This window comes from Apis cerana, linkage group LG11 (assembly GCF_029169275.1).
Source record: "Apis cerana isolate GH-2021 linkage group LG11, AcerK_1.0, whole genome shotgun sequence".
NCBI lineage: Eukaryota > Metazoa > Arthropoda > Insecta > Hymenoptera > Apidae > Apis > Apis cerana.
Genome location: NC_083862.1, coordinates 1 through 13,137, shown reverse-complemented (window position 1 = coordinate 13,137; position 13,137 = coordinate 1).

Here is a 13,137-nt window from a genome sequence, read left to right as displayed (position 1 = left end):
GAAATTTTAGAATCTTTAAAATAGTGCATTATTAAAACGGCTGTATCTCCGAAGATAAGAGAGATAAATACGATTTCCACAGCTCGTTGCAAGCGGGAAACTTTGCCCCTTGCACTCGTCTTTCATTGGTTTCTGGACGACAAGCGGTTCATACGCTATGGTCGTCCAAAGAAGTGGAAATTTTAGAATCTTTAAAATAGTGCATTATTAAAACGGCTGTATCTCCGAAGATAAGAGAGATAAATACGATTTCCACAGCTCGTTGCAAGCGGGAAACTTTGCCCCTTGCACTCGTCTTTCATTGGTTTCTGGACGACAAGCGGTTCATACGCTATGGTCGTCCAAAGAAGTGGAAATTTTAGAATCTTTAAAATAGTGCATTATTAAAACGGCTGTATCTCCGAAGATAAGAGAGATAAATACGATTTCCACAGCTCGTTGCAAGCGGGAAACTTTGCCCCTTGCACTCGTCTTTCATTGGTTTCTGGACGACAAGCGGTTCATACGCTATGGTCGTCCAAAGAAGTGGAAATTTTAGAATCTTTAAAATAGTGCATTATTAAAACGGCTGTATCTCCGAAGATAAGAGAGATAAATACGATTTCCACAGCTCGTTGCAAGCGGGAAACTTTGCCCCTTGCACTCGTCTTTCATTGGTTTCTGGACGACAAGCGGTTCATACGCTATGGTCGTCCAAAGAAGTGGAAATTTTAGAATCTTTAAAATAGTGCATTATTAAAACGGCTGTATCTCCGAAGATAAGAGAGATAAATACGATTTCCACAGCTCGTTGCAAGCGGGAAACTTTGCCCCTTGCACTCGTCTTTCATTGGTTTCTGGACGACAAGCGGTTCATACGCTATGGTCGTCCAAAGAAGTGGAAATTTTAGAATCTTTAAAATAGTGCATTATTAAAACGGCTGTATCTCCGAAGATAAGAGAGATAAATACGATTTCCACAGCTCGTTGCAAGCGGGAAACTTTGCCCCTTGCACTCGTCTTTCATTGGTTTCTGGACGACAAGCGGTTCATACGCTATGGTCGTCCAAAGAAGTGGAAATTTTAGAATCTTTAAAATAGTGCATTATTAAAACGGCTGTATCTCCGAAGATAAGAGAGATAAATACGATTTCCACAGCTCGTTGCAAGCGGGAAACTTTGCCCCTTGCACTCGTCTTTCATTGGTTTCTGGACGACAAGCGGTTCATACGCTATGGTCGTCCAAAGAAGTGGAAATTTTAGAATCTTTAAAATAGTGCATTATTAAAACGGCTGTATCTCCGAAGATAAGAGAGATAAATACGATTTCCACAGCTCGTTGCAAGCGGGAAACTTTGCCCCTTGCACTCGTCTTTCATTGGTTTCTGGACGACAAGCGGTTCATACGCTATGGTCGTCCAAAGAAGTGGAAATTTTAGAATCTTTAAAATAGTGCATTATTAAAACGGCTGTATCTCCGAAGATAAGAGAGATAAATACGATTTCCACAGCTCGTTGCAAGCGGGAAACTTTGCCCCTTGCACTCGTCTTTCATTGGTTTCTGGACGACAAGCGGTTCATACGCTATGGTCGTCCAAAGAAGTGGAAATTTTAGAATCTTTAAAATAGTGCATTATTAAAACGGCTGTATCTCCGAAGATAAGAGAGATAAATACGATTTCCACAGCTCGTTGCAAGCGGGAAACTTTGCCCCTTGCACTCGTCTTTCATTGGTTTCTGGACGACAAGCGGTTCATACGCTATGGTCGTCCAAAGAAGTGGAAATTTTAGAATCTTTAAAATAGTGCATTATTAAAACGGCTGTATCTCCGAAGATAAGAGAGATAAATACGATTTCCACAGCTCGTTGCAAGCGGGAAACTTTGCCCCTTGCACTCGTCTTTCATTGGTTTCTGGACGACAAGCGGTTCATACGCTATGGTCGTCCAAAGAAGTGGAAATTTTAGAATCTTTAAAATAGTGCATTATTAAAACGGCTGTATCTCCGAAGATAAGAGAGATAAATATTATTAGATTACTACGACGAATATTATATCGAGTGGGAATAGCGGCAAAAACAGTAATAATACAAAGGACATTAATGAAAACATTCGTATACAGTCGGTTATCGAACACGGAACGAAACGGTCGTGATTTTGTTTCCTCTCGGAGTAAAGTGTTTTACGCAGTGAATATATAAAATTATATAACTAAAATTTGAAAAACGAATTATATATTGCATAATTAATATTATTTCTGGGACAAGCGGTTATATCTAAGTTATTTAAAGAAGTGGAAATTTTAGAATCTTTAAAATAGTGCATTATTAAAACGGCTGTATCTCCGAAGATAAGAGAGATAAATACGATTTCCACAGCTCGTTGCAAGCGGGAAACTTTGCCCCTTGCACTCGTCTTTCATTGGTTTCTGGACGACAAGCGGTTCATACGCTATGGTCGTCCAAAGAAGTGGAAATTTTAGAATCTTTAAAATAGTGCATTATTAAAACGGCTGTATCTCCGAAGATAAGAGAGATAAATACGATTTCCACAGCTCGTTGCAAGCGGGAAACTTTGCCCCTTGCACTCGTCTTTCATTGGTTTCTGGACGACAAGCGGTTCATACGCTATGGTCGTCCAAAGAAGTGGAAATTTTAGAATCTTTAAAATAGTGCATTATTAAAACGGCTGTATCTCCGAAGATAAGAGAGATAAATACGATTTCCACAGCTCGTTGCAAGCGGGAAACTTTGCCCCTTGCACTCGTCTTTCATTGGTTTCTGGACGACAAGCGGTTCATACGCTATGGTCGTCCAAAGAAGTGGAAATTTTAGAATCTTTAAAATAGTGCATTATTAAAACGGCTGTATCTCCGAAGATAAGAGAGATAAATACGATTTCCACAGCTCGTTGCAAGCGGGAAACTTTGCCCCTTGCACTCGTCTTTCATTGGTTTCTGGACGACAAGCGGTTCATACGCTATGGTCGTCCAAAGAAGTGGAAATTTTAGAATCTTTAAAATAGTGCATTATTAAAACGGCTGTATCTCCGAAGATAAGAGAGATAAATACGATTTCCACAGCTCGTTGCAAGCGGGAAACTTTGCCCCTTGCACTCGTCTTTCATTGGTTTCTGGACGACAAGCGGTTCATACGCTATGGTCGTCCAAAGAAGTGGAAATTTTAGAATCTTTAAAATAGTGCATTATTAAAACGGCTGTATCTCCGAAGATAAGAGAGATAAATACGATTTCCACAGCTCGTTGCAAGCGGGAAACTTTGCCCCTTGCACTCGTCTTTCATTGGTTTCTGGACGACAAGCGGTTCATACGCTATGGTCGTCCAAAGAAGTGGAAATTTTAGAATCTTTAAAATAGTGCATTATTAAAACGGCTGTATCTCCGAAGATAAGAGAGATAAATACGATTTCCACAGCTCGTTGCAAGCGGGAAACTTTGCCCCTTGCACTCGTCTTTCATTGGTTTCTGGACGACAAGCGGTTCATACGCTATGGTCGTCCAAAGAAGTGGAAATTTTAGAATCTTTAAAATAGTGCATTATTAAAACGGCTGTATCTCCGAAGATAAGAGAGATAAATACGATTTCCACAGCTCGTTGCAAGCGGGAAACTTTGCCCCTTGCACTCGTCTTTCATTGGTTTCTGGACGACAAGCGGTTCATACGCTATGGTCGTCCAAAGAAGTGGAAATTTTAGAATCTTTAAAATAGTGCATTATTAAAACGGCTGTATCTCCGAAGATAAGAGAGATAAATACGATTTCCACAGCTCGTTGCAAGCGGGAAACTTTGCCCCTTGCACTCGTCTTTCATTGGTTTCTGGACGACAAGCGGTTCATACGCTATGGTCGTCCAAAGAAGTGGAAATTTTAGAATCTTTAAAATAGTGCATTATTAAAACGGCTGTATCTCCGAAGATAAGAGAGATAAATACGATTTCCACAGCTCGTTGCAAGCGGGAAACTTTGCCCCTTGCACTCGTCTTTCATTGGTTTCTGGACGACAAGCGGTTCATACGCTATGGTCGTCCAAAGAAGTGGAAATTTTAGAATCTTTAAAATAGTGCATTATTAAAACGGCTGTATCTCCGAAGATAAGAGAGATAAATACGATTTCCACAGCTCGTTGCAAGCGGGAAACTTTGCCCCTTGCACTCGTCTTTCATTGGTTTCTGGACGACAAGCGGTTCATACGCTATGGTCGTCCAAAGAAGTGGAAATTTTAGAATCTTTAAAATAGTGCATTATTAAAACGGCTGTATCTCCGAAGATAAGAGAGATAAATATTATTTACGACGAATATTATATCGAGTGGGAATAGCGGCAAAAACAGTAATAATACAAAGGACATTAATGAAAACATTCGTATACAGTCGGTTATCGAACACGGAACGAAACGGTCGTGATTTTGTTTCCTCTCGGAGTAAAGTGTTTTACGCAGTGAATATATAAAATTATATAACTAAAATTTGAAAAACGAATTATATATTGCATAATTAATATTATTTCTGGACAAGCGGTTATACGCTATAGTCGTCCAAAGAAGTGGAAATTTTAGAATCTTTAAAATAGTGCATTATTAAAACGGCTGTATCTCCGAAGATAAGAGAGATAAATACGATTTCCACAGCTCGTTGCAAGCGGGAAACTTTGCCCCTTGCACTCGTCTTTCATTGGTTTCTGGACGACAAGCGGTTCATACGCTATGGTCGTCCAAAGAAGTGGAAATTTTAGAATCTTTAAAATAGTGCATTATTAAAACGGCTGTATCTCCGAAGATAAGAGAGATAAATACGATTTCCACAGCTCGTTGCAAGCGGGAAACTTTGCCCCTTGCACTCGTCTTTCATTGGTTTCTGGACGACAAGCGGTTCATACGCTATGGTCGTCCAAAGAAGTGGAAATTTTAGAATCTTTAAAATAGTGCATTATTAAAACGGCTGTATCTCCGAAGATAAGAGAGATAAATACGATTGCAAGCGGGAAACTTTGCGGTTCATTGGTCATACAAGCGGTTCATCGAGAAGTGGAAATTTTAGAATCTTTAAAATAGTGCATTATTAAAACGGCTGTATCTCCGAAGATAAGAGAGATAAATACGATTTCCACAGCTCGTTGCAAGCGGGAAACTTTGCCCCTTGCACTCGTCTTTCATTGGTTTCTGGACGACAAGCGGTTCATACGCTATGGTCGTCCAAAGAAGTGGAAATTTTAGAATCTTTAAAATAGTGCATTATTAAAACGGCTGTATCTCCGAAGATAAGAGAGATAAATACGATTTCCACAGCTCGTTGCAAGCGGGAAACTTTGCCCCTTGCACTCGTCTTTCATTGGTTTCTGGACGACAAGCGGTTCATACGCTATGGTCGTCCAAAGAAGTGGAAATTTTAGAATCTTTAAAATAGTGCATTATTAAAACGGCTGTATCTCCGAAGATAAGAGAGATAAATACGATTTCCACAGCTCGTTGCAAGCGGGAAACTTTGCCCCTTGCACTCGTCTTTCATTGGTTTCTGGACGACAAGCGGTTCATACGCTATGGTCGTCCAAAGAAGTGGAAATTTTAGAATCTTTAAAATAGTGCATTATTAAAACGGCTGTATCTCCGAAGATAAGAGAGATAAATACGATTTCCACAGCTCGTTGCAAGCGGGAAACTTTGCCCCTTGCACTCGTCTTTCATTGGTTTCTGGACGACAAGCGGTTCATACGCTATGGTCGTCCAAAGAAGTGGAAATTTTAGAATCTTTAAAATAGTGCATTATTAAAACGGCTGTATCTCCGAAGATAAGAGAGATAAATACGATTTCCACAGCTCGTTGCAAGCGGGAAACTTTGCCCCTTGCACTCGTCTTTCATTGGTTTCTGGACGACAAGCGGTTCATACGCTATGGTCGTCCAAAGAAGTGGAAATTTTAGAATCTTTAAAATAGTGCATTATTAAAACGGCTGTATCTCCGAAGATAAGAGAGATAAATACGATTTCCACAGCTCGTTGCAAGCGGGAAACTTTGCCCCTTGCACTCGTCTTTCATTGGTTTCTGGACGACAAGCGGTTCATACGCTATGGTCGTCCAAAGAAGTGGAAATTTTAGAATCTTTAAAATAGTGCATTATTAAAACGGCTGTATCTCCGAAGATAAGAGAGATAAATACGATTTCCACAGCTCGTTGCAAGCGGGAAACTTTGCCCCTTGCACTCGTCTTTCATTGGTTTCTGGACGACAAGCGGTTCATACGCTATGGTCGTCCAAAGAAGTGGAAATTTTAGAATCTTTAAAATAGTGCATTATTAAAACGGCTGTATCTCCGAAGATAAGAGAGATAAATACGATTTCCACAGCTCGTTGCAAGCGGGAAACTTTGCCCCTTGCACTCGTCTTTCATTGGTTTCTGGACGACAAGCGGTTCATACGCTATGGTCGTCCAAAGAAGTGGAAATTTTAGAATCTTTAAAATAGTGCATTATTAAAACGGCTGTATCTCCGAAGATAAGAGAGATAAATACGATTTCCACAGCTCGTTGCAAGCGGGAAACTTTGCCCCTTGCACTCGTCTTTCATTGGTTTCTGGACGACAAGCGGTTCATACGCTATGGTCGTCCAAAGAAGTGGAAATTTTAGAATCTTTAAAATAGTGCATTATTAAAACGGCTGTATCTCCGAAGATAAGAGAGATAAATACGATTTCCACAGCTCGTTGCAAGCGGGAAACTTTGCCCCTTGCACTCGTCTTTCATTGGTTTCTGGACGACAAGCGGTTCATACGCTATGGTCGTCCAAAGAAGTGGAAATTTTAGAATCTTTAAAATAGTGCATTATTAAAACGGCTGTATCTCCGAAGATAAGAGAGATAAATACGATTTCCACAGCTCGTTGCAAGCGGGAAACTTTGCCCCTTGCACTCGTCTTTCATTGGTTTCTGGACGACAAGCGGTTCATACGCTATGGTCGTCCAAAGAAGTGGAAATTTTAGAATCTTTAAAATAGTGCATTATTAAAACGGCTGTATCTCCGAAGATAAGAGAGATAAATACGATTTCCACAGCTCGTTGCAAGCGGGAAACTTTGCCCCTTGCACTCGTCTTTCATTGGTTTCTGGACGACAAGCGGTTCATACGCTATGGTCGTCCAAAGAAGTGGAAATTTTAGAATCTTTAAAATAGTGCATTATTAAAACGGCTGTATCTCCGAAGATAAGAGAGATAAATACGATTTCCACAGCTCGTTGCAAGCGGGAAACTTTGCCCCTTGCACTCGTCTTTCATTGGTTTCTGGACGACAAGCGGTTCATACGCTATGGTCGTCCAAAGAAGTGGAAATTTTAGAATCTTTAAAATAGTGCATTATTAAAACGGCTGTATCTCCGAAGATAAGAGAGATAAATACGATTTCCACAGCTCGTTGCAAGCGGGAAACTTTGCCCCTTGCACTCGTCTTTCATTGGTTCCGGACGACAAGCGGTTCATACGCTATGGTCGTCCAAAGAAGTGGAAATTTTAGAATCTTTAAAATAGTGCATTATTAAAACGGCTGTATCTCCGAAGATAAGAGAGATAAATACGATTTCCACAGCTCGTTGCAAGCGGGAAACTTTGCCCCTTGCACTCGTCTTTCATTGGTTTCTGGACGACAAGCGGTTCATACGCTATGGTCGTCCAAAGAAGTGGAAATTTTAGAATCTTTAAAATAGTGCATTATTAAAACGGCTGTATCTCCGAAGATAAGAGAGATAAATACGATTTCCACAGCTCGTTGCAAGCGGGAAACTTTGCCCCTTGCACTCGTCTTTCATTGGTTTCTGGACGACAAGCGGTTCATACGCTATGGTCGTCCAAAGAAGTGGAAATTTTAGAATCTTTAAAATAGTGCATTATTAAAACGGCTGTATCTCCGAAGATAAGAGAGATAAATACGATTTCCACAGCTCGTTGCAAGCGGGAAACTTTGCCCCTTGCACTCGTCTTTCATTGGTTTCTGGACGACAAGCGGTTCATACGCTATGGTCGTCCAAAGAAGTGGAAATTTTAGAATCTTTAAAATAGTGCATTATTAAAACGGCTGTATCTCCGAAGATAAGAGAGATAAATACGATTTCCACAGCTCGTTGCAAGCGGGAAACTTTGCCCCTTGCACTCGTCTTTCATTGGTTTCTGGACGACAAGCGGTTCATACGCTATGGTCGTCCAAAGAAGTGGAAATTTTAGAATCTTTAAAATAGTGCATTATTAAAACGGCTGTATCTCCGAAGATAAGAGAGATAAATACGATTTCCACAGCTCGTTGCAAGCGGGAAACTTTGCCCCTTGCACTCGTCTTTCATTGGTTTCTGGACGACAAGCGGTTCATACGCTATGGTCGTCCAAAGAAGTGGAAATTTTAGAATCTTTAAAATAGTGCATTATTAAAACGGCTGTATCTCCGAAGATAAGAGAGATAAATACGATTTCCACAGCTCGTTGCAAGCGGGAAACTTTGCCCCTTGCACTCGTCTTTCATTGGTTTCTGGACGACAAGCGGTTCATACGCTATGGTCGTCCAAAGAAGTGGAAATTTTAGAATCTTTAAAATAGTGCATTATTAAAACGGCTGTATCTCCGAAGATAAGAGAGATAAATACGATTTCCACAGCTCGTTGCAAGCGGGAAACTTTGCCCCTTGCACTCGTCTTTCATTGGTTTCTGGACGACAAGCGGTTCATACGCTATGGTCGTCCAAAGAAGTGGAAATTTTAGAATCTTTAAAATAGTGCATTATTAAAACGGCTGTATCTCCGAAGATAAGAGAGATAAATACGATTTCCACAGCTCGTTGCAAGCGGGAAACTTTGCCCCTTGCACTCGTCTTTCATTGGTTTCTGGACGACAAGCGGTTCATACGCTATGGTCGTCCAAAGAAGTGGAAATTTTAGAATCTTTAAAATAGTGCATTATTAAAACGGCTGTATCTCCGAAGATAAGAGAGATAAATACGATTTCCACAGCTCGTTGCAAGCGGGAAACTTTGCCCCTTGCACTCGTCTTTCATTGGTTTCTGGACGACAAGCGGTTCATACGCTATGGTCGTCCAAAGAAGTGGAAATTTTAGAATCTTTAAAATAGTGCATTATTAAAACGGCTGTATCTCCGAAGATAAGAGAGATAAATACGATTTCCACAGCTCGTTGCAAGCGGGAAACTTTGCCCCTTGCACTCGTCTTTCATTGGTTTCTGGACGACAAGCGGTTCATACGCTATGGTCGTCCAAAGAAGTGGAAATTTTAGAATCTTTAAAATAGTGCATTATTAAAACGGCTGTATCTCCGAAGATAAGAGAGATAAATACGATTTCCACAGCTCGTTGCAAGCGGGAAACTTTGCCCCTTGCACTCGTCTTTCATTGGTTTCTGGACGACAAGCGGTTCATACGCTATGGTCGTCCAAAGAAGTGGAAATTTTAGAATCTTTAAAATAGTGCATTATTAAAACGGCTGTATCTCCGAAGATAAGAGAGATAAATACGATTTCCACAGCTCGTTGCAAGCGGGAAACTTTGCCCCTTGCACTCGTCTTTCATTGGTTTCTGGACGACAAGCGGTTCATACGCTATGGTCGTCCAAAGAAGTGGAAATTTTAGAATCTTTAAAATAGTGCATTATTAAAACGGCTGTATCTCCGAAGATAAGAGAGATAAATACGATTTCCACAGCTCGTTGCAAGCGGGAAACTTTGCCCCTTGCACTCGTCTTTCATTGGTTTCTGGACGACAAGCGGTTCATACGCTATGGTCGTCCAAAGAAGTGGAAATTTTAGAATCTTTAAAATAGTGCATTATTAAAACGGCTGTATCTCCGAAGATAAGAGAGATAAATACGATTTCCACAGCTCGTTGCAAGCGGGAAACTTTGCCCCTTGCACTCGTCTTTCATTGGTTTCTGGACGACAAGCGGTTCATACGCTATGGTCGTCCAAAGAAGTGGAAATTTTAGAATCTTTAAAATAGTGCATTATTAAAACGGCTGTATCTCCGAAGATAAGAGAGATAAATACGATTTCCACAGCTCGTTGCAAGCGGGAAACTTTGCCCCTTGCACTCGTCTTTCATTGGTTTCTGGACGACAAGCGGTTCATACGCTATGGTCGTCCAAAGAAGTGGAAATTTTAGAATCTTTAAAATAGTGCATTATTAAAACGGCTGTATCTCCGAAGATAAGAGAGATAAATACGATTTCCACAGCTCGTTGCAAGCGGGAAACTTTGCCCCTTGCACTCGTCTTTCATTGGTTTCTGGACGACAAGCGGTTCATACGCTATGGTCGTCCAAAGAAGTGGAAATTTTAGAATCTTTAAAATAGTGCATTATTAAAACGGCTGTATCTCCGAAGATAAGAGAGATAAATACGATTTCCACAGCTCGTTGCAAGCGGGAAACTTTGCCCCTTGCACTCGTCTTTCATTGGTTTCTGGACGACAAGCGGTTCATACGCTATGGTCGTCCAAAGAAGTGGAAATTTTAGAATCTTTAAAATAGTGCATTATTAAAACGGCTGTATCTCCGAAGATAAGAGAGATAAATACGATTTCCACAGCTCGTTGCAAGCGGGAAACTTTGCCCCTTGCACTCGTCTTTCATTGGTTTCTGGACGACAAGCGGTTCATACGCTATGGTCGTCCAAAGAAGTGGAAATTTTAGAATCTTTAAAATAGTGCATTATTAAAACGGCTGTATCTCCGAAGATAAGAGAGATAAATACGATTTCCACAGCTCGTTGCAAGCGGGAAACTTTGCCCCTTGCACTCGTCTTTCATTGGTTTCTGACGACAAGCGGTTCATACGCTATGGTCGTCCAAAGAAGTGGAAATTTTAGAATCTTTAAAATAGTGCATTATTAAAACGGCTGTATCTCCGAAGATAAGAGAGATAAATACGATTTCCACAGCTCGTTGCAAGCGGGAAACTTTGCCCCTTGCACTCGTCTTTCATTGGTTTCTGGACGACAAGCGGTTCATACGCTATGGTCGTCCAAAGAAGTGGAAATTTTAGAATCTTTAAAATAGTGCATTATTAAAACGGCTGTATCTCCGAAGATAAGAGAGATAAATACGATTTCCACAGCTCGTTGCAAGCGGGAAACTTTGCCCCTTGCACTCGTCTTTCATTGGTTTCTGGACGACAAGCGGTTCATACGCTATGGTCGTCCAAAGAAGTGGAAATTTTAGAATCTTTAAAATAGTGCATTATTAAAACGGCTGTATCTCCGAAGATAAGAGAGATAAATACGATTTCCACAGCTCGTTGCAAGCGGGAAACTTTGCCCCTTGCACTCGTCTTTCATTGGTTTCTGACGACAAGCGGTTCATACGCTATGGTCGTCCAAAGAAGTGGAAATTTTAGAATCTTTAAAATAGTGCATTATTAAAACGGCTGTATCTCCGAAGATAAGAGAGATAAATACGATTTCCACAGCTCGTTGCAAGCGGGAAACTTTGCCCCTTGCACTCGTCTTTCATTGGTTTCTGGACGACAAGCGGTTCATACGCTATGGTCGTCCAAAGAAGTGGAAATTTTAGAATCTTTAAAATAGTGCATTATTAAAACGGCTGTATCTCCGAAGATAAGAGAGATAAATACGATTTCCACAGCTCGTTGCAAGCGGGAAACTTTGCCCTTGCACTCGTCTTTCATTGGTTTCTGGACGACAAGCGGTTCATACGCTATGGTCGTCCAAAGAAGTGGAAATTTTAGAATCTTTAAAATAGTGCATTATTAAAACGGCTGTATCTCCGAAGATAAGAGAGATAAATACGATTTCCACAGCTCGTTGCAAGCGGGAAACTTTGCCCCTTGCACTCGTCTTTCATTGGTTTCTGGACGACAAGCGGTTCATACGCTATGGTCGTCCAAAGAAGTGGAAATTTTAGAATCTTTAAAATAGTGCATTATTAAAACGGCTGTATCTCCGAAGATAAGAGAGATAAATACGATTTCCACAGCTCGTTGCAAGCGGGAAACTTTGCCCCTTGCACTCGTCTTTCATTGGTTTCTGGACGACAAGCGGTTCATACGCTATGGTCGTCCAAAGAAGTGGAAATTTTAGAATCTTTAAAATAGTGCATTATTAAAACGGCTGTATCTCCGAAGATAAGAGAGATAAATACGATTTCCACAGCTCGTTGCAAGCGGGAAACTTTGCCCCTTGCACTCGTCTTTCATTGGTTTCTGGACGACAAGCGGTTCATACGCTATGGTCGTCCAAAGAAGTGGAAATTTTAGAATCTTTAAAATAGTGCATTATTAAAACGGCTGTATCTCCGAAGATAAGAGAGATAAATACGATTTCCACAGCTCGTTGCAAGCGGGAAACTTTGCCCCTTGCACTCGTCTTTCATTGGTTTCTGGACGACAAGCGGTTCATACGCTATGGTCGTCCAAAGAAGTGGAAATTTTAGAATCTTTAAAATAGTGCATTATTAAAACGGCTGTATCTCCGAAGATAAGAGAGATAAATACGATTTCCACAGCTCGTTGCAAGCGGGAAACTTTGCCCCTTGCACTCGTCTTTCATTGGTTTCTGGACGACAAGCGGTTCATACGCTATGGTCGTCCAAAGAAGTGGAAATTTTAGAATCTTTAAAATAGTGCATTATTAAAACGGCTGTATCTCCGAAGATAAGAGAGATAAATACGATTTCCACAGCTCGTTGCAAGCGGGAAACTTTGCCCCTTGCACTCGTCTTTCATTGGTTTCTGGACGACAAGCGGTTCATACGCTATGGTCGTCCAAAGAAGTGGAAATTTTAGAATCTTTAAAATAGTGCATTATTAAAACGGCTGTATCTCCGAAGATAAGAGAGATAAATACGATTTCCACAGCTCGTTGCAAGCGGGAAACTTTGCCCCTTGCACTCGTCTTTCATTGGTTTCTGGACGACAAGCGGTTCATACGCTATGGTCGTCCAAAGAAGTGGAAATTTTAGAATCTTTAAAATAGTGCATTATTAAAACGGCTGTATCTCCGAAGATAAGAGAGATAAATACGATTTCCACAGCTCGTTGCAAGCGGGAAACTTTGCCCCTTGCACTCGTCTTTCATTGGTTTCTGGACGACAAGCGGTTCATACGCTATGGTCGTCCAAAGAAGTGGAAATTTTAGAATCTTTAAAAT